The 23,434-nt window shown below is 41.4% G+C and overlaps 1 protein-coding gene across 46 annotated transcripts in view; it reads right to left on the reverse strand.

The window, feature by feature from the left end:
• ZBTB20 (zinc finger and BTB domain containing 20) overlaps positions 1 to 23,434 on the reverse strand; it is a 513,065-nt gene that overhangs the window by 176,253 nt on the left and 313,378 nt on the right. For all 46 annotated transcript variants that reach the window (XR_014546995.1, XR_014546996.1, XM_083609064.1 and 43 more), the window contains one exon: positions 20,155 to 20,274. The gene's annotated coding sequence lies outside the window, so the exon portion shown is untranslated. The remainder of the gene's footprint in view (positions 1 to 20,154; positions 20,275 to 23,434) is intronic.

Here is a 23,434-nt window from a genome sequence, read left to right on the forward strand (position 1 = left end):
AAGAAATATTCAGAGATTGTTCCACTGCATCTAAATATTTCAGTAAAGCCTTAAGAGCTACACTCTTAAATGTAAAAAATATATACTTTTTATGCTAAATAATATTGGTTCTAATTGATGCCAGTTCTCAGCCTTACTTAGCTTCTGACTAGTATTTGCTCTGCTGCAAATACACAGGGTTGTGTATTTGTGTTTTATTAGAGGGCTGGAGAAATATCATCATCTCAGCTGTGAGTCCTGGAATACCTGCTCCCTGCCTTGCAGGCCTTTTCCCACCTGGCCTGGGAGGTTGAGGCTCAGACTGACTCCAGCTACAGTTCTTTCGGGGGATACAGACACATAGAGAAAGCTTTTTTTAAAAAAAATGGCTCTAGAAATTTAATTCTCATCCCTGCTTATAAATGACAGTAAAATAAATGATACACAACTTGTTTTAGCATAGCAATCTTCCGGTACTCTGGATGGCACTCACTAAAACCTCACATTTCTTACTTGTGCTGTTACATTCCTCATTTCTATGTAACATTTGAACAATCTGTCAAGGATGTGAAGATTCTGGCAGCATTTGTTCCTTTGCTACCAGTTTATGCCTGTTAAAGCATAGTGTGTAATTGGTGGCTCGGACTCTAATTGGCTTGGTAACATGGGACAATATCTACTTTTGTGTGCTAGTTTATCAAGCCAAGCCATATTGACTGCTGGCTGGCCAAAGTACTAAGTGTAGCTGATTTGTTTGTACAGTAAACACGACACTGCACAAGACTGATGCTCTAGAGAAGCTTACTTCATAACGCACAGCGAGTGTGGTGTTCTGGACTTTTATGCAACGTTAATTTCCGGCCTTGGGGTTACCAGAGCACAGATTACTGTAGCCAAGTTATTTTGTAGTTAAACTGATGGAAGGCACATCACACCGCTGAAGCCACTTGTACCTCAACAGCAAAGGATAAAAAAAAAAACCACCCAAACCATGAACCCTCTCCTTCAGAGGGGGTGTGATTACACCACTTAGCTGGTCAGAAGAACCACCCACCAACAGCATCTCAGTCCTGTCTGGAATAAGCTTCTGTTTATCAGCCCTCATCTAGTCCATTATCACAACCAAGCACTGATTCACTCCCTCACCTGCAGAAAATGAAAAGGACAACTAGAGCTGTGTGTTTTCAGTATACTGATGACAACACATTCTAAAACACTATGACCCCACTCAGTGACTTCCGCAGAAGTTAAACAGCATGGGGGACATATCCAACCCATGCAGAACCCCATTCTGGAGAACCCACAAAGCTGAATAATGCTCCTCAACAACCACCTTCTGGAGCCAGTCTTCCCAGTAGGAGCAGAACCATCATAATGCAAACTCTTGTTTTTTAAGTTGAAAGGTCTGCCTGTTGCACCTTTTGAACTGTGATGGGTATCATCACTTAACATTGCAGTCACTGAGGGTTGAACTCGTGTGAGAGACCTTATCATACATTAATACTCATGGAATAAGTCCCTGAGCCAGCAGCTGGATGCTTATGTTTATAGCTCTGTTATTGAATAAAGTTGTGCCCCAACCTGCCCCCCCACCCCCATCTCAACCCACTACTTCAGGGATTCCTAAAAAGCTTATGAATGACAGCAATGAATTCTAACTTTTGCTTTCCATTAAAAAAAACCCACTGTGAGAAGACAGGACAAGATCTTGGTGTATTCTGAAGGCACATTCTAGCAAACTCAAGTAAAGAATATCCACTATGTCAGTTGGTGATATTAGAGCAAAGAATTCTAAAAATCCTGTTTTAGAGCACACGTTCACAGAAACCAGTGACTGTTATTTCAGTAACAAGAACAATACTTCTATGTGGATGTGTTAATCTCATTCTGCTAGTAGCCAGTCAACGCTGCCCTTCATTTTCATTTTCCGAAGTGAATGCCCTCTTCCATTTCCCCTAGTGAGATAGAATTGTTTGTACCATATCAGAGGCTACACATTTTAGTAAATAATGTTAGTGCTGTGAAAGTCTCAACATCAACATATGTCTTCACAGACTGATTCTAGATATAATTTCTCGCCTAAACAGACTTAAATGATAGTTTCTGCTTTGATCTTTTCTCTCCCTGCTCTGTTAGGGGCACCATATCTGCAGGGCTTGGAGTTTATAAAAAGGCAGCCATGTTTTATAAGCCTTTGATGATATCTTTAAACATAGCTTTGATTTTAAAGTTGCATTCAACACTTTCTCCATTAACCTTGATTCCATTTTGGAATTAGAATCACTATGGCTCTCCCAAAAGGCCAATTTGGAAATCTGCAGTCACTTGCAGACTGGATTTTCTTTTTGCGTCCCTTTATAAGGGAACACAGTAGGGTTAAAATACTTGTGTTACTGAAAGTATATTGCTTTTAAATAAATATATATATATGGATGTTTACTCAGAATTAAGGCCTATTGTGTTTAATGGGGCTTGCTTCTCCTTAATGAGTGTGGACAGTATTCATGCAGCCTCATCTATTTCACAAGTTTCCAAACTACTGCATGTTGCAAAGGATTCAAAATGGTGTTCTAAAGAGTACACTTGGTTAATGCGGAACTCTGGTGAGTCCTGCGGTACCTCATCATGGCTCCCCATGAATAGGCCAGAAAGCATCCTCCACTGTGCATCACAAAAAAGGAATGATATTCTTGGGTAAATTGTCTTGCTTGGAAACTTGTACTGTATATAATTAATGATCTTCTCACTGAAGACCCCCTGAGTCTCCCCAAACACAGTTAAAAAGCCAATGCTCTTTCCATTGGAAACTGCAAGCTAAAATGGTTCAGTCATTTAATATTGGGTAGGTCACTGGTGTAGTGTAACATATGCAGAGTTAGGTTTAGTCTAGGGAGACCCGGATTCAAATCCCTGCTCAGACAGATACTAGATGTATGGTGATTGACCCAGATTTTTGAATGCAATATATAAACTAGGTGATAGGGCTTGCTTTAATAACAAAAGTGCAAGGTGAGAGAGGGGCACTGAAGCTGAGGAGCACTTCCTGCAGTTCCCCTCACACCAGAGTTTATCCCCCACCCTGCAGGCAGTTCAGAGCCTGGGTTAGGGACTAGAGTTGAGAGGAGAGGCTGCAGGAAGAGGGTTCAGAACCACTTACCCTTTCATTCCTTTTGCTTTAGAAATTGGGACTTCGTCATAAATCTCAGTGGGAGACTGGGCAAATCATTAACTCTCAGCTTAACCTACACTGAAAGACTGTTATGAGGGTAAAGTGTAAGATCACCCGTAGCTTCTTGGAGGAAAGACAGCATAACAAGAAATACAATTAATTAAATGAAGTCTGCCTAGCATTAGTGCATATGACAATTTGAACCTAGTGTAGTGGTTTGAGTCAAACATAAATGCAATCAGGTTTATCTTCCGTAGCAAATGACTCCTAAAAACAGAATTCAAGGCACCATCATGTCATCTCTTGCAGTGATGATCCAAGCCCAGGTGAGAAAGAAAGAGGCCAGTCTGTTACTGTATCAATTGATGGGTAGGCTTCATAGCCTTTGAACTGGCTACAGAGAAACTCGATATATTTAAGATATGTACATCAGAATCTCAGGCCTTCGTTAGGAGATAGTAGAAGCATTGCTGTGATTATGAAGACTGCAAAGAGGTTGCTTAACCAGGATCACAAGGTAAACAAATGGCTCCCAAAAGCAGTGGTCCCCAACCTGGTGCCCTCCAGATGTAGCCAAACAGATGGCTCCCTACAACAGCTGTCAACAGCCTGGTGCCCTCAAGATCTTTTGGTCTTGGTTGCGCTGGTCGATGATCTCTGGTGGGCTAGAGACAAAGGTGAGAGATGTTTCCTAGTTCTGTTGGATCTCTTTTGATACCACCGACCATAAAATCCTTCTGGACCATCTTGAGAGGCTGGGAGCTGGGGGCACTGTTATACAGTGGTTCCACTCCTTCCTCCTGGGTTGTGTTCAGAAAGTGGTGTTGGGGGATGAGTGTTCAAATCCCTGGGCTCTAACTTGTGGGGTGCCTCAGGATCCCGTCCTCTCCCCCATGCTTTTCAACATCTACATGAAGCAGCTGGGAGAGATCATTAGGGGGTTTGGGCTGGGTGTTCATCAGTATGCGGATGATACCCAGCTCTACCTCTCTTTCAAATCAGAACCAGTGAAGGCAGTGAAGGTCCTGTGTGAGTATCTGGAGGCGGTAGGAGGATGGAGGGAGGCTAACAGATTGAGTCATTTTGGACTCTCGGCTGTCCATGGAGGCACAGGTCAATTCTGTGTCCAGGGCAGCTGTTTACCAGCTCCATCTGGTACGCAGGCTGAGACCCTACCTACCCGTGGACTGTCTTGCCAGAGTCGTGCATGCTCTGGTTATCTCCCGCTTGGACTACTGCAATGTGCTCTATGTGGGGCTACCTTTGAAGGTGACCTGGAAACTACAACTAATCCAGAATGTGGCAGCTAGACTGCTGACTGGGATCGGCCACCGAGACCACATAACACCGCTCTTGAAAGACCTACATTGGCTCCCAGTAAGTTTCTGAGCACAATTTGAAGTGTTGGTGCTGACCTTTAAAGCCCTAAACAGCCTCGGCCCAGTATGCCTGAAGGAGCGTCTCCACCCCCATCATTATGCCCTGACACTGAGGTCCAGCACCGAGGGCCTTCTGGTGGTTCCCTCACTGCGAGAAGTGAAGTTACAGGGAACCAGGCAGAGGGCCTTCTCAGTAGTGGCCCTGTGGAACGCCGCCCCCATCAGATGTCAAGGAAATAAACAACTATCTGGCTTTTAGAAGACATCTGAAGGCAGCCCTGTTTAGGGGAAGCTTTTAATATCTGAAGGACTATTGTATTTTAATATTTTTTTGGAAGCCACCCAGAGTGGCTGGGGAAACCCAGTCCGATGGGTGGGGTATAAATAATAAATTGTTATTAATTATTATTATTGTTTGGACTATAACTCCCATCTGCCCCAGTCAATACAGCTGATGAGAGCTGTAGTCTAAAACATCTGGAGGGCACCGGGTTGGTGAAAGCTGCCCTACAATTACTGTATGTATCTCTTGAGGTACATCCTCTACATTATTCCTTTCCATTTCCCAATTCAACTTTGACAGAAAAGAACTTGCCAGGTAATCTACTTGCATCATTTTTTCCCTTTCCAACTATTTGCATGTGTTGCAACTTTTGAGGACTAGCAGCTTATCTGACATTTTTCAAGTGGTGTCTTATGACCAGCTCTCCCCCCCCCCCCCACTTTCCCCTGCCATTCCATTATAGACGGAAACATTCTTGTCCTGCTGGAAAACATTCAGTGCCAAGAAGGCCCATCTTTATGCTGATAACACTAAAATATAAAATAATGCCAACAGCTGGTGCTACAAATGGCTTTTAAAAACGATGTTCATTCACTAAATTCCTCTTGCTACTTTTGACATGAAACACGCAGTCTCTAATTATTCTGATCAAGACGGTGAAATACAAAAACAAACTTTAATTGTGTTTAACAGATATTTAATCAGGATTCACTGAACTACAGATTAAAGCTGAAATTCATAAACCATAATTACCCGATTGTCGCAATCTTTTTGGTCCACATTCTGCTTCCGTCTGGGCGTCTGGCACTTTGCCCTGAATTTCTTTTAGTGTCTTCTCAGCTTCGTTGCTGCTCATGTTTTTCCAGCAGATATTTAGCACAGATTACAAAATATCTGTTCCTGGCAACTTTATTAGCTTTTTTTTCTTGCAAAAAGTTTATTCCTTTTATCCCTACGTCAGAAATCCTGGATTAGGGATGTAGTAGCCTGCTGCAATCGTATCAGCTATGAGATTGGCTTTGTCCTGCCACAAAGTCCTAATAGATGATCTCTCTCTCTCTCTCTGATGCAAGGCTTTTATATTAGCATTATACTGATGGCTCACTGCATCAGTGAAGTTAATTAGGGTTGCCAGTTTTTTAAATATCGTTCCTGATCCTCGGCCTTTATAACAGCATCCTAGTATGTAGAAGAAGATGAGAGAGGAAGACGAAGAAGAAATTAAGCTGCCACATTTTTTCCTCATCACTTTTATCTTCATGCCAGGAACTACTTCACCTGCTAAATTTATGCCTGGCACAGTAGTAAGGCAAGTTAAAAAGATGGCAAGCTTCATGTGACACCAAAACATTACAATATAAGAGAAACATATTATTCATTAAGTTGGACCATTTGACTCCAACATCTTGGAAAGTGTAAGAGGATAAATAGAGCAGGCAGGAAGTTTATCATTTTCTCATACTGGTCAACTGGAGGGCTGGGTGGTGGTGGTGGGGCTTCTTTTGTCTACTTCATCAGTTTCAGCCTCTTCCCACCACACTCTTCATCTTACTCCCTACTGCATTTGTGGGTTGCAGTTGTTTATTGGCCACCTTGCCCTCTTTTATCCTTTATATCGGGTTTTGGTTCCTGGCTCACTGTTGTTGTTTTTCTTCCTCCAGATAATACTTTGGTACTCGGGCACCGCAATATTCATCTGGATAATCTGTTTGATTCTTCTGGTTCTCATTTTCTCTCATCTATCACTTCTTATGATATGAAATCTCAGATTAATTTTGCTACCCTTTTGGTGTAGCTCATGTCCCACCTCAACTGAGTTCTGCTCTTGCCCTGAGCTGTGGTTTACTCTTTGCATTTGATATCTCCAATCCTGTGCTAGGCTGGCTGAATGTCTTCGGAAGCAGACTAAGAAATGGATTGATTTATGTTAATTATAAATTTGTTCTTTCTTCTTTTTTTATCCTCTCTTTCTTTTGTCAAGAAGCAGTACTATTCTTCTTTAACTTCTGGGAATCCTCGTTGTTGTTTTGTTTTTTTCCCACTTTTAACTCACTCCTGAAGTCTGCTCCACTGTTTCTTCCTTCTTAACTCAGGATTTTGCCACGTTTTTTCGTATAAGATTCATATTATTTGTTCTGGTTTTGCAGCAGCTGTTACTCCTCTACTGGCTTTACATGCTATCACTCATTCTTTGACTTCTTCTTCAGCCCCTCTAGGTGGTGTCCCATTTGTTGTCCTCTCCCAATCCTTCTACTTGTCCCCTTGATTTGGTTCCAGCTTCTCACCTAACTACCGTTGCTCCTGTCATCATCTCTCCACTTTTAACATGTCTCTTTTGTCTGGCTCATTTCCACTAGTGCATACACATGCTACAGTTTCTCCTATTCATAAAAAAACCCTCTTGATCCCTCTTTTCTTTCTTATTATTGTCTCTTCTCTCTGCTGCCTTTTGCTTCTAAACTTTTGGAGTGTGTTGCCTGTTCTCATTGCTTGGATTTTACCCCTTCTAACTTTGCCCTGGAGCCTAAAAACTTTCACTCAGAGGTATGCTCCCCTGAATGAGACCCACTTGTTAGAAAGTGGACCTACAGTGCTGCCTATAAAAGGCAGATATGAAAGAAGCTGGAGCAGCCTCAGCTCCCCATAGCTTCTGAATGGTTTTTTTAGAGATCATCAATGGTAGGTTAATCATCCATCTTGAATCTGAAATCAGCTGTTGTATATACAAAAGCTCATGCCAAAAAGCAAACAAAACAGCTAAGTGCTCCAGCACTCTTTGTCATTTTTATTTTACCTTCATGACTCCAGACAAAGCTTGCAATATTCACTCTCAATCAGTTATGAATCAATGACTCTTATTATGCAAAATAGGGTTCTCCTTTTATTAAAAGTTATACATATAGAAGATAAAAATATTTTGGTTAGTGCATTCCCATCAGAATTATGTAGTCCAGATGTCTCACTCTCCTCCATCCCCACAAGAAAGGTAAAATCACACTAGAAATGCAAACAAACATAAATGAACCAAGGAGGTAATAGAACAAATCCTCCATTTGACCTCTTTTTCAAAGAGTAAAACTACTAACCCACATGCATCTTCCAGGGAATATGCCCTATTGAATTCAGTGGCACTAGAGATGTGCAGCCCTAGTGCCATATATCCAGCACACAACACCTGACGTCAACAGAAAGAGGCTAGCGATTTCTCAAACGCTCCTTTTGGGCCGGGAAAATAACGGGTATGACTTCCAGCCACCCACAACCCAAATACCCTAAAGTGCGCTCTTACTAAGTCCTGTATTTGGTGTTCAGTTTTACACCTTGGTGACTTTTAATGAAATGCATTTTTTAAAAATATATCCTTCCAAAACTATTTCTTTCCAGTTTGATACGTTTAAGTTCTATTCATACAGCTTCAAGGCTTTTACCTCCACATTTAAACAGTGATAAAGAAATTGCTATACAGTGTGAGCGTTATTCTTCATTCAGACTGTTCCTCTGAAAACAGTTCACAGGCCTTTGAGATGCAAAAATGTATAAGTCTAATGTAGCCAAGGTCCCCACTTGCTGCACTGCTAAAATCTATTTAGCAGATTCTTCTTGGAAAAATCTGTCCCCAGACTTGAAGCTTAGTGATTTTAAGTGTTTTATGTTAATGATAACGGTTAGTGCTGAGAACAGATGTACCTGGCTGTGGTGCGATCGACTCGATTAGGCTTTTAGGAGTGCTATATTCATATTGGCTTAAAATTTTATGTCAATTTTCAAGGTGTGATGACTGTACTGGGTGTACTCAGTGTTTTTCTCTGATGTGTGATACATCATTTATGTGTGCATTTTCACAATCTGGGAATTTCTGCACAAACAATTGAGTATATTTTCCCTACTGAGTTGCTTGCTCAAAACTTCATTCAGCACTTGTATTCTCCCCCTCTATGAAAACTACATTGTTTATCAATGTACAAGTATATGTGAATATTTATTTACAACTACCTGTAAAATATGTTTTACTTCAGTATCAGCTTCAATATCAGTATGTATGGAGAAGTGAAAAAAAAAGCATTCTTCAGTATATCATAGGCAGAGTGTGGTGTACAATGTGAGATACTTTTTTCTATGTGATAGCAATTTGGGGTATTATGCATGAGTGCATTTTCCCAATGAATAATGATCATAGTGTTAGTACTGTCAGTGAAAGATACTTCACTGCCTGTCTCTAAGTTAACTCTGCATTTGGAAAAATGCCTTTGTTTCAATAAAGAAAATGACACCTTTGCTTCATTTATATAGCCAAACGATGTGAGCCATATACCGTATTTTTCGCCCTATAGGACGCACTTTTTCCCCTCCAAAAATGAAGGGGAAATCTGGGTGCGTCCTATGGGGCAAATGCAGGCTTTCGTTGAATCTTGGAGAGCGAGAGGGGTCGGTGCGCACCGACCCCTCTCACTCTCCAGGCTTCAGGAAGACATCCGCAGCCTAGGCAGCCCTGAAGGAGGTCCCGCAGGGATGTCTAAGCTGCGGATAGTAGCCTGCTTCCCGGAGTGTCGGGCGCCCTGAAAGCAGAGCGCCCGGCGCTTCGGGAACACATCCGCAGCCTAGGCAGCCCTGCGGGAGGTCCCGCAGGGATGTCTAGGCTGCGGATAGCAGCCTGCTTCCCGGAGCGTCGGGCGCCCTGAAAGCAGAGCGCCCGGCGCTTCGGGAACAAATCCGCAGCATGGGGAGCCCTGCAGGAGTTCCCCGCAGGGCTCCCCACGCTGCGGATAGCAGCCTGCCGCCCAGCGGGTGGGGCGCCCTGAATCAGAGCGCCCCTCGCGCTGGGCAGACATTGGCCAGCCCCACAAGCTCGGGGGACAGCAGGGAGGTGCAGCGCCGCCATCCCGCTGTTCCTCGACCTGGTTCGGTTTCTCCGACCTGCTTTTTTGGGGGGAAATAAAGGGAAAAATTTTTTTCCTTTATTTCCCCCCCAAAAAACTAGGTGCGTCCTATGGGACGGAGTGTCCTATGGGACGAAAAATACGGTACATGAAGGGGCTATCAGCAGGCTTAGGGTAATCCCATACTGCCTCTGGGCAAAATGAGATGGTGGATAACTGAGCTCTCACTAACAGTGTGCTTTGCAGTGCACTGAGCTGCTCTGTAAGGGGAAAAATGTGTTTTAAAGTGGGGAGAAGGGGCAGAAGATCTGGGGTCCAAAGCAAAAGACCTGGAGATCTGTAGACCCTGAGAAACCCTGAGAACAACAGCTCTGCATGTTCTCTAAAAGGAGATGTATTATTTCTGGCCTGTGACCATAATAAATCAATTCAACAATAACATAAGGAAATGTATATTAAGCACCTGTATCTACAGACAGTGCACCTCCCTACTTTGGAAGAGCCACAGAAGCATAGGAAGGAAAACTTCTGGAGAATACTCAGAGCAGCCCTAAATATACAATACCACTTGGAGGAATTATAGCATAGCATTCAACAGGCTGGAGAAATCTTGCAAGACTGAACTCTCAAAAAGCAATTGGCACCTCAGCCTTCAGCCTTTTCAGATTTAATCAAATCCTTTCACAGTGGCTATAAGTTCACACAACTATTCATGGATCCCCAAAACACAACTGGGGATGTCAAAAGGACATGACTTATGGTACCTATGTGACAAAACAGCAAGGAATTATTAGCACATCAGCCATAAGTAGTCATTTGACTTTGGGTAATTTTTGACACCATAAACATAATACTCGTTTATATAATCCCTAGGAACTCATCTAGTTGCTGCTAATTCAGAAGTATAAATGTAGATGTTCATTAAAACCATACATGGCAACCATGGAGACATTGTACACAGTCTGAATAAACATGTAGTGTAATCCTTTGCATGTTTCTCAGAAGTAAGTCCTACTATGCTTAATGGGACTTATTTCCAGCTAGGTATGTATAGGATTGTAGCTTTAAGCAAGAGAGATCTTGCAGGGTTAAAACCCAGGACCATTTAAACAACTATAGTATGAAAAAGCTGGAAACAATATAAAACACATGGGACCACGAAAGACAAGTAAATTACTGTGTTGATCTGAGAAGAGGAACTGAAGGTGTCACTTCAGCTCCAATCAAAAGACTTGGCTTTAGGCCAGAACATCACAGGTTCAGCTTTCATGCCATCATTAAGGCTTGTCCCCAGGATTCAGTATAGCATTAAAAACAGCATCTTCTGGATTTGAAACAATGGCTGATTCTCTCTCTCTCTCTCCCATCCTAAAATTAATAAAATGGATGTGGGTGCTAACTTTCCAACATATTCTTTAGGGCAAAAAAACAATCCAGTGAAACAGGCATTTTTACATTAATTTATCATTATTTTTGTTGGACTCTATACAAAAAAAGTAGTATGAAAACCACCCCAAATGTGATAGCCTGAAGCTGAATCTGGAAATGTGATGAAGCTATGCATGAAATGTAGCAAAATCTTGAGACTGCAGACAGACTGAAACAATCATTCAGTTAATAAATAATCTGTGCTGCTAAAATAAAAGAAACAAAGAGAGAAATGTACAACTGTTTCCCCCCACCCCACCCTGCTTATGTGTGCAGTGAACCTCCGAATGCATGATCCTTCTTACTGATAATTTTTACATAGAGGAGCCGTCTTCTGCACCCCTTTTCCTTCCACCTTTCATTTGGAAACAAAAGGATTAGACCAGGAGGCAAGGAACAGAAACATTGCCACTTAGATCTGACACTACGCTATAATGGCTGCGTTGTGGTCTTGAAACTTCAGTACAGCCTTCTGGAATGGGGTCAATGGCCCTTCTAATTCAGCGTTCTGCTCTCACAGTAGCCACGCCTATAAGACCCTGCAAGTAGGACCCAAGTGCAAGAGCGCCCTCCCCCCTGTAGTTTTGATCAACTGGTATTCAGAAGCACACCACTTTCAATCATGAGGCAAGGATGTGGCTGTGAGACCATTAACTTGGGGAGTGGGCAACATTAGCATATCATGCATGCCTTTTGCCAGTCTTCACTGGTTCCCAGTCTATTTTCACAGCTTGAGGCCAGGGTACCTTAGGAAGCAATCTATCCATATGTACGGTACCTACCTACTCATATCTTGAAAACCCCAGGGAGGCTTCCAGGTGAAGCTCTTCTCTTCCCCATGTCTTTACTCTGTCATGGTTTTAAGCTTTAAGCTTCAGGGTGAGTCTGCATTGGGAGTACTTCAAAGACCAAGCACTGTCTGAGAGTACCTCTGTGACACAGAATGCCCTTCCAAGTTCCCAATTTAGTATTTTTGTGTGGAGATGTTTCACAAAAAAAAACCCCCCAGTCTTACTACACAGATGGGGGCGGTGGAGGGCTTTCCTTTTCTGTAAGATACTCTGTAAATTTCATTAGCCCAGAATAAAAAGAGCTTTAATAAATACTAGAACTAAATTATTGGTAGCGTTTCCCAAGCCACACTTCACCTTATAGGAAAGAAGTAAAAATACCTAGAAGTAGTTAACAAGCTTCATTTAGGAGTCTCTCCATTTGACCACAACTATTAGTGCCTGGCGTGCTCTGGTCCATGGAGTCATGAAGAGTCGGACACGATTAAACGACTAAACAACAACAACAATTAGGCATGAGGTGCTTCCCTTTTAAAATACAGTGGTACCTCGGGTTAAGAACTTAATTCATTCTGGAGGCCCGTTCTTAACCTGAAACCATTCTTAACCTGAGGTACCACTTTAGCTAATGGGGCCTCCTGCTGCCGCCGCACCACCACCACGTGATTTCTGTTCTCATCCTGAAGCAAAGTTTTTAACCCGAGGTAATATTTCTGGGTTAGCGGAGTCTATAACTTGAAGCGTCTGTAACCTGAAGCATCTGTAACCTGAGGTACCACTGTAGTCTGTATTTCATGATGGTAGTTGATGGAATAAATACAAATATTTTCAATTACTTCAGATCTTGGGACCAAATGTACTCCTATGTTACATGCACACTCAACATTAAACCATCAGGGTAGACTCATGTCAAGGTGGCAGATTTAATGTCAAACACTGATGCTTCCAAATGTAGGAAATAATAAGGGATGGAATAATGGATTACCCCCCCCGCCCCAGTTTGCAGTGCTTAGATGTATTATGAAGAAAATTCCATGCCCTAAAATTTTTATTTTACTCAAAATGCAAATGGCCACATTACTGCAACTTTATGCACGAATTTTGCACTTGCACAGGCCCACATTAATCAGACTAGGCTCTCAAAGCCACAGCCTTGATAGGCACAGACTCAGAAATGGATTATTTTAACTGCTTACTCTCCACAAAAAATGGTATTTCCTTTATTTGACTAGAACTGCACATATAATTTACAGAAAAATGACTTGGCTCTTGAGTTTCCAGTTTTCCATGCTTCCACAACAGTCTGTGATTTTTTAAAAGTCCTAATGTGAATTCATCTGCATTTGAGTATTCATTTCTCCTAATATAAACAAATTTGTATGCCATCTTGCCTAATATAAACAATTTAATGAGCAATTTTCCATAACAGAATCTGTTTTGTATGTTATTTTCACTTAATATATATATACATACACATTTCTGGCTGGAGAACTACACTGTAAAATGTGGAAAATCACAAATTTCAATGGATATCTGTCTTTTAATTCATGTATTGTTTCAGGAAGTGTAAATTGGGTAGAGCTGTATTAAAATGTGAGCCAAGCCAAATTTCTCACACATCCCTACAACCTCGATAACAAATTCTGAAGTAAAACTGCATGGTTCTGAGAAAGAAAATCCCCCCCCCCGCAAAAAAATATTATGATCCAGTCAGAACCCTTAAAACATTTTCTCAACTGATCTCCCACATGGCTCATAAATACTGATCCATAGCTCTGTCAAGCCAAGAAGAGTTTGCTAGTCACTAATCTGACTTTATCAGTGAATGCTACAGTATTACCAGTAATAGAAATATTATTAAATCAAAAATCTAAGTGCAAGATTTGGAATTTTTAAAAGCAAATACTTTAGAATCTATTTTTAAAAAACCATTTATAAGCTGTCTTTCTGTTCAAAGTCCCCCAGGATGGTTAACAAATCAAAAGTTAAAAAATAGAACAATAAAAAAGAAGGAACAACTGCCAACCCCCCCTCCCCTGCAAAACACACACACATCAACATCGCCTGATAAAATAGTATAGTCTTTACCAGGCTTCCTCAACCTCAGCCCTCCAGATGTTTTGAGACTACAATTCCCAGCATCCCTGACCACTGGTCCTGCTAGCTAGGGATCATGGGAGTTGTAGGTCAAAAACATCTGGAGGGCCGAGGCTGAGGAAGCCTGGTCAAGACTATACTATTTTATCAGGCGATGGTTGATGTGTGTGTGTCTTGACTGTCTGGCCCAAGGCCTGCATATGGTGGGTGGACAATCCTTCAAGGGAGCACCATGGGAAGGGGGGGACGATCCAAATCAAATCACTGCCAACCACAATGATGAGGGTGGCAAGATCTGAAACATTAGATTACCTCAACAAGTGGGGAGGGTCATTTGTTTATCTTGTGGCCATCATATTTAGCTGCAGCATGGATAGAAGTGGCCTGAGCCAACATAGTCTTTGTACAGGATTCAGTACAGTGGTACCTTGGTTCTCAAACGCCAAAAACCCGGAAGTTGAATGTCCGATGTGGCTGTCGGCTATTGTTTCCGGGGCGCCTGCTCCAATCAGAAGCTGAACCTTGGTTTTGGAACATTTCGGAAGTCAAATGACTTCTGGAATGGATTAAGTTTGGTGCTTTTGTTTTTGCTGTTTATTTTGAGTTTTTGTTTTTGAGGCTTTTTCGGTTAAATTGTTTTTGTGACTGTGTGGAACCCAGTTCAGCTACTGATTGATTGATTGATTGATTGTGACTGTGGAAATGGATAAAAGTCCCCCATCCAAACAATGACTATCATCAGTGAAGATAAGAGAAAAAATGTAATTTTAATTTTTACCATCTACAATACTGTCTTATTTATTTTATAGTACAGTACATTGATTATTGCTTTCATTTTATGGATCAATGGTCTTGTTAGATAGTTAAATTCATGTGAAATTGCTGCTTTAGGGGTTGTTTTTAAAAGTCTGGAACGGATTAATCCGTTTTGCATTACTTTCTATGGGAAAGCACACCTTGGTTTTGGAACGCTTTGGTTTTGGAACGGACTTCCGGAACGGATTAAGTTTGAGAACCAAGGTACCACTGTATTTCTCAGATGTTGGTAGGTGGTGGGCAGAAGGGGACAAGATACGAGTAAAATATGCCTCTTCTATAACATCTTAATAGTAGGGTAAGCAGAGCCCCTGCAGAAGTTGTAAAACGTGCAGAACTGCTACCAGTAAATGGGAAATAGAGTCCAACTTCATTCTCATTGCCCTGCTACACAGATGTTGTGCCCACTCTTCTGTTCATTGAACCTGTGTTCATGATGTTATGGGATAGTGCAGCTGCTGTATGCTGATTTGCTCTTGTGCCATGCATCAGAACTGGGCCATTATACTGTTTCGTTTCGGTTAGAAATGAATTTCTGATTCTCTTCCTCCATCACCTCTCTTGCAATAAAAACAACAACGAAGCAGCTATTTTTTATTTGAATAAACAGTTCTTATTAGTGGTTCAGATATGGATGAAATATATTGCTACAGCCATGTTTGTTATGTATGATTTACACTGTTTAACGGCATATCATCTTATGATGTTCTTAATTTTGTTATGCTTGGGGGGGAAGGGTTGTTTAGTTTCAAGCATTTAGTCATGGATGCTTGTATTTTGAACTTTGAAAAAATTAATACAAAGGAAATTAAAAAAAGAAAAAGAAAGTATTTTCAAAATGATGTGGAAATCAAATCTATCCCACAGTAATTTGATTTGCAGGAAATGGAGAGAAAAGCATTGCAAAACAGAATGCCTTGAAGTGCATTGTAATTACTTACATGTGCAAACACCATTGTCTTAGGCATACAGTTAATAACAACAGCAATAATAATTCTATGCCCTTATATAGGGACATTCATTCAAGGAGCTTGAGGCTCTTGGCAAACATTCATTAATTAAGCCTCAAAATGTACATGGAGAGGTAGAGAGGTAATATCCCCTTTTACAGATGAAATGCCAAGGAACTGCAGACCAGGACTCAGGGATATACTGGAGTTAATGTCTAGCACAGATGAGTTCAGCTGCAAAGTACAGAGTTGGAAAAGGCTTGCCCTCTACTGAGGAGTATGTTCATGTTGCAGAATTTGCTGCTGCACACCCTGAAAAGCTGCAGTGTGACTGAGTAATCTGGTATTTACTGCAAGCAATGAAAGTTTCAGTCATTACTAATGTTTGGAGCATAAAGGAAAGCAGCAACAACCACAAGAACTCCACCACAAAACCATGTGAAACAAACCTCAGACTGAAAAATAAAGGCAAAACTTGTATAATGGCAGATTAATTTTGCTATTAGTGTTTCTGAAATGTGAAGCTCTCAGCCATTTTCATAGGCTGTGAATGGGTGCTAAAATATTTCAGACAGCTCCAGCAAAATGACTTAATCTAATCATGTGTTCATTCTCAGAGCCAAAAAGAGAGAGCTTTATATTTTACTCCTTATCTTTGCCCCTTAAGCCAATTCTTCCTCTTTGTCTCTTATATTCCACTGTACTCTTGTTTACAACACCAGAAGCAGCACTCTAGATTCTATAAAGATAAGAATCCTGTTTTGCAACCAAGTAAGTCAAAATGCTACGCTTACAAATAAATTGTGCACAGTAACCAAATTTCCTTATATTTATGTATTCTACACAAATAATTCAGCTTCCAAGAGTCAGTTTTCCACAGCATCAGAGAGTAGAGAATAGTAGCCATGGAAAACAGAGATACAGGACTGGTTCACATGGAACATAAACTATGGTTTTGTCATCTTCATGCATGTGTTCTCCCTCCTCCCATGTTATGCATCAATAATTTATTACATGATGTGATTTGCTACCCACTTTCCTTGTTTGGACAAAATAGAGTTTGCTCTTGCACTTGAAACAGCAAAACACTGTTTCGGTGTTTGAAATGAGTTTCCAATTCTGGTTGGGAGGAAAAGTGCAAGTTTCTCCCTCCCACGAACACACAACTAGAGGCTCATAAGGGTGAGGTGTGGGGCAGTCACTTGCAAAACTTGCTTGCCCTGTGTGATGTCAGGATTGCAAGCCCATGCTCCTTTAGGGTGGGTCGATCTGATCCCATCTGTGAAGGCAGGGCCTGGTTCTAGGTTACAAGACTGTACCCTTCTGTTCAGATACCTGTTCATCGGCTGCCACCTCCAGTTCTGCCTCCCCACCCCCACAGCTGCTCAAAGCTCTCTGTGAGGCTTTCCACTCTGCAGGAAAGTTGGGAGAGCGGAAACTGGCACTGGTTTTCCCCCTTCATAAGTGGTTGAAGTCAGAGCTGAAAGGGGAGATCACCCCTCCTGCAACCAAGATTCCTACTATTCAGTCCCCCCACCATTTCTTCTTCCTCCTCCTGTGTCAGAGGCTACCAATCTAAACCCAATCCCAAATGAACTCATGACACCAACCGCATTTTACTCCAAACTGAATAGGATACAGGAGCACATGAGTGATGAAAACAGAGAGGGACAGAAGGGAATCTGCAAGTCTCAGGCTTAGACCCAATAGCCAAACCATGGTGTGAGACGCCGTGGCCATTCTTATTTGGAGTGCACCTGGCATGAGAAGATGGGGTGCAGCAGTGGGGTCTTAAAAGTGTGAACAAAAGCCACTGCAGATCCTTGCCTTGGGCTCAAAGGATGATTTTGGTAGGCTGCATCCATCCAGTATGCTCAAAAAACTCCAGGTTCTCAAAATAACAGTAGGCCTTAAGAGAGGTCCCCCTGCCCAAGCCGTTAAGGAAACCTCTACTAGGCTGAAAAGGGGAATGACTTTGCCTCACAGATGTGTAAGGACTCATGTGCTCAAAGCCAATAATTTATAGGTCCATTAAGTTGTGAGGGGGCAGGCTAAATATCATTGGGTGAAAAAATAGGGCTTGAGACTGCATACTGTGAGAAATGTCTCCTGTCCTGAGGCCAAATTTTGTCTCCCTTTGGGCCTCAACATGAAGACAGAACATAGAATCACATAGACAAAACACAGAATCACAGAATTCATCATGTCCAACCCTTTGCTGACGCAGGAAACTTATTACAGTGGTACCTCAGAAGTTGACAGGAATCCATTCCGGAAGTACAGTCGACTTCCAAAATGTTTGGAAACTAAGGCGCAGCTTCTGATTGGCTGCAAGAAGCTCCTGCAGCCAATTGGAAGCCACATCGGACGTTTGGGTTCCAAAGAATGTTTGCAAACTGGACCCCCTGCTCCCTACACAAAAGTTTTCTGGCATGCCTCAGGGTCTCTTCTCAGTATACTAACTCATTCTAGCATTTCCCCTTCAGCATAATGACCCTGGTGTCTGACTCCCCTTCTCCAGGGGATGAGGCAGGGAATTCAGAGTGGGAGAGGAAAGTTTCTTCAGGAAATGAAGAGGCTTCTCTCGCAGAAGGTAGAGCTACCTAATGGGATACAGCTGCAGTTTCTATTTACGGTTCAGACTATGGATGACTGCTGTTAGATTAACACTGGAATTCTGCCTTTAAAGAGATTCCAGAATGAGTCCTGCACACGGATGTCTAGGGTGCCCCTGAAGCCCTGCCTCTAAGGCCATCATTCAAAACAGAACATCCACAGATGTTTGTGCTCTCTGTATTTTGACACTAGTCATCAATGTTTTGCTAACACAGAAGATTATTGCCCATTAGTACTGCATTAAGCTGGAGACTGGATACAGGATTTGATCTGGCAGCAGGCTTCTGTGTAATTCACAACATTATTTAAAACAGGTTCAGGTATGGGAAACCACCTAAAAGCTACAGAGGTAATGAATAATTGCTTTATGTTTTCAGTATTTTACCCTGTAACGATAAAACAGATACAAAAATCACACATTGCAGGGAAGTGGGAACTGTACAAAGAGAAAGAGTATAGATAATCACTGGTAGATCAGAGTTTATAGAGGAAAAGAATGCAGGAGCACATTAAATTTGCCATAAACAAGGAGTTTCATACCACATCAGTGACTGCTACTATAATTCATTTGTCATATAAATTATGTCCATTGGGAAGTCTCATAAAATTAATTAGGGCAGAGACAGGGGAAAAACAAATCAAAAACTTCTCAGAACTGCAACAAATACAGGTTCTAGACAGAACAGCGTCAACAAGATCAGTCAAAATACTTATTCAATTCCCATGAGGCTAACATCCTCGTACAAAGAATTTTCCTGGCCTTATCAACTTGAAGGAAATTATACTGGTTGCTCTCAAGGACACAGTAATATTGAAATTTCAAAATTGAAAGCAACACAGCCTTATATGAATTACAAATTGAATGTATAAAAAAAAATCCATGAAATGCAGTTGGTTAGCTTATATGTTTAATAGAGCAAAGCAGACTTATCACCTTTCTTTCAAGCCACTGCCCAACCCTTGCCATCCCCTCACCACCACTGCCCAGGATTTCTCAAGCTCCACTTCTAACCTAGACTATGTTGGCCCAGCAAAACTGTTATATACACTAGTTTCTGGTTGGAGAACATACTCTTACTTCTGTATATTGTCAACCATCTCACTCTTACTCCTTACTGAATCTGACATTAACTATGTGCAGGTGCATTAGCTCATTATACTTTCTCTGTTATCCTTGCCTCTTTTGTCTCCTGCTCCCACGTCCATGTTATCTCCCTCACTGCTAAAATGCACTTTGAAGGCAAGGGACCTGTTTTTTTGTTTTGTTTTTTGCTTGTGTTACTCTGTACACCTCGAGAGTCATAGCTCTTAAACCAGTGCATCCTCAGTATTTCTAGTAATTGCTCTCGTTAGAGCTCTGCCATATTTCAGTCTGTCTTGCAGCATCCCAGAAATTAGTCTTTTTAAAACAGACTCTGAATGACACGCCAGATCTCATAAGGTGATTGCGTGAAGCTGACAAATGTCAATGGCAGAATAGTCTCATTCTGCCAAACCCCTTTTGTTCCCGATTTAATCTCAGTTTGAACCCATCTCTCTTCAGGTGAACAGCTATTACATTTTGCTGTGGACCTGAGGTTTAGGGTGCTAAGAGGTTCTAAAGGTATACAAATGTCAGCTATTCATCTATCTCCAACTGGATATGGTAAAAAATGAGTTGCCAAAAGGATTTTCTGCTGTGAATCAACAGGTGGTTTGGCAGCAAGACTAATGCTTGCTTGCAGCTTTTCACTTTTAGTTCCAGAAAAGGTGGGTGGGGGAAACAATACCTCTTAAATGCAGCATTTCAAGCCAACTGTATGGAAAAGAAGGTTTCATTCCCGCCAACTCGCCCTGTCTCTTGCAACATGGAACGAAATATTCCAGCTGATGCTGCTCTCCTCTTCAAGCTACAAGGGTACAGATTTGGAAACAAAGAGAAAACAAAAGAGAAAGGAAGAACATTATGGAATACAATTTGCTTTGCATAAATTATAAATATGGCGTAAAATGGCTACATGGGGTGAAACACAGCAAATTTATTTCACCACTGCCATATACAATTTATATTCCTCATAGGTATTTATCAGTATTTCTAACTGGCATACACCAGGAAGGAGAAACATTCTAGATCCCACATCAAATACACAACATTTAATTTGTTCTAGATTAAATACAAAACACTTTAAAAAACAGTGTTATAAAAGACGTAAAGGAAATCCATAGGCATATGGACAAATCTATGCAACAAAAAATGGACAAAGAGAAACAAAATAACGAAAAATTACTTGGTACATGAAAACAATTTGTTGAAATGCCATGAAATTTATCATGTCTCTTATAGAGTGGGTGCTATGCCCTTCTACTCAGAGCTTAATCTAATATTGGGGAAAACTTGTATTTGAAAATCTGTAGTACTTATTAACCTTTTCAGAAATCTTTTCACTATTTTGAAAGCCCCCCCCCCCAATTATGTGGCCATTTAAAATTATCCAAACAATGCTAATGTCTATTTTACATTATATAAAGAAAATTATTTAACATTCTCAGAATGCACCTAATTTTATCCTTCAGACTAATGATGTGTTCTTAAAATAAATGTTAAATCTCTTAAGAAACTTCAGTGGAAACCCTTTGGGAAAATCCAACCACATATGCCTATCACACCTCATAGGAGCTAACAGCTGTTAATATAGCAACTACATACAAAACAAATTCCACAGAATGGGCTTGAAGATCTTCCAATGTCTGAAGGGTCTTTTACATTTCAGACAATTTTTGTATCTATCTAACTATAGCCGGATAGGCATATGACTTGAAAAAGGCAAGTAGAGTCAGGCCATCCATGAACTGGTCAGCTGCAACTCCTAGGTCATGATGAGAAAGGAACAACCTTGGAGCCCAATCTAGATGATAGATAAAACACATGACTACAGAGGTGCAGCCGGGGTTGACAGAACACATAGGAAGGGACATCCATTGATGTCCTTAATGAGGGAGCAAGGCTGATCTTGCTGCCGTCCTCGGGAAATGAGAGGTGATTAATTTGTTTTAGAATCTTTGATGGTTAAGCGCTTCTCAGTTTTGGATTGACAAAAGTGTCACACAGCTTCACATACGTTGACCTCTTCATATAAGTCAGAGGGGTGAACCTCAAGACTCGGCCTGTCTATCTGGCCCTTGGAAGCATTCCCAGCCAACTTCCCTCATGAGCCACTTGCACCCCAAGTGTTTTTGCCTAGCTGGAATGCATCCTTGAATTCTAATAATACCGCTTGCTTTACTGGATAAATGACAGAGAGGGACGTATCAGTGTGTGTATAAACTAGTCTGCTGTACAAAGGTAGAAGTTATATGAGCTGCCCCACCCACCCTTCTCTCTGGCACGTGGTTGCCCAGAAGGTAATGCAGTTCTTAGGCTGAAAAGGGTTATGTACCATGGATGAAAGTGAAAACCCCACTGGAATTCTGAAGTAAGTGGGGAAGTGGCAGTGATGCTGCTATGCTTGACCTCCTCACAATGAAAAATTTTAGGCCACTGGATTTCTCCCACTATATCTGTAGAAAAGCTTTACCACATTTTGTTTTGATAGGTTAAGAAGATTAGAAGTCAGGAATTATGTTCCTACATCACCAGATGTAAGAAACTGCTATTAAGTTTATCAGAACAATGCTAGAACAGCTAACAGAAAAGTTATTATCTTTTGTAACGCAACCATTTGAGGCCCATATTAGGGCATATTCAAAACTCTTTGAACAGCCCTGGACAAGATACTATAACATCAGTAGACGTAGACTGGGATACAAAGAATACCTGGGACATTAATCTGATGTTCACATGTGTGGTTGAGTCCCAAACAGATTTTTTTAAAAAAAGTAATAATGGACTTGCTTTTTTAAAAAACTGTTTTGCATAATCAAGCCCATATCATATATGGTGCACCATCAGAGGTTGATGCAAATCAGAATTGCAATGCAATTTTTTTAAAAGCAGCTTCGAGAATAAAAAGTAGAAATCTGGAGTGCAGAAACGGTAGTATGAGGTTGTGCTAACACCCGCCCCCCTATTTTACATTGCCTGCCCAATCTGTTTTCCTTCCTCTTGCAGCAGGAAGTGTGGAACCTGAGGCCCTTCAGATGTTGCTGGATGCTGACTTCCATCAACCCCTTCCAGCAAGGCCAATTGTCAGGAATTATGAGAGTGATGGTCCAGGAATAACTGGAGGGCCGCAGATTCATCACTAGCATCAAGAAGGTTTAAAATGAGTATTTGCTTGCGTTCTGGACATCATATGTAGAAAGCTCTCTCTCTCTCTCTCTCTCTCTCTCTCTCTCACACACACACACACACACACACAGAGAGAGAGAGAGAGAGAGAGAGAGAGAGAGAGAGAGAGAATCAATTCAGCAACATAATACATGCTCTTGCCCACTCCAGACTGTCATCAGGTACTGGGCCTCCTATATGATACAACTGGCTTGAACCTCTCTTTAAACACAATGTAGTACAGTACTGTGGAAACAAGAGGCTTACCAGAGCTATGTTGTTAAATAAACGGTGCATAGCATCATTGCTACTATCCTGTTTGATAACAGACCCTTTGTAGGGTAGATATTTAGTTGAAATACTTGAACTCCATCAGATAAATAACAGACCAAAAGACAGAAAGGAAACTGAAGGCAGGGAGGTGAAGCTATCATCTGAGTGTTTTGTTTCTAAGTGTTGCCAGTCATAAAAGGACTTGACGTGCTAATATCTGTTCATTCAGACACTTACAGACATGCTAAGAGCATGACGGCTCGCAGGCACTGCCTTTAAGTGCTGTTACTGAGGCCCCCAAATATTGACAGAGTGCCAGACTCTAAGAAACTATTGATGTACGCAGCCGACCTCTGCTCCAGACACCTATCAGACAGAATCTTTAAATGTCACAGATTAATGAATTTTCATGAAACTCTGTGGGTGGGTGTATGTGGGTGTGCACGTGCATGTGCATGTGTGTTTGATAGTAGGAAAGAAAAATTCAAAATAATCCCCCCTGAATCCTTACTCAAGTGGTCTTTATTATT

This window comes from Podarcis filfolensis (genome assembly GCF_964270895.1).
Source record: "Podarcis filfolensis genome assembly, chromosome: 4".
Classification (NCBI taxonomy): domain Eukaryota; kingdom Metazoa; phylum Chordata; class Lepidosauria; order Squamata; family Lacertidae; genus Podarcis; species Podarcis filfolensis.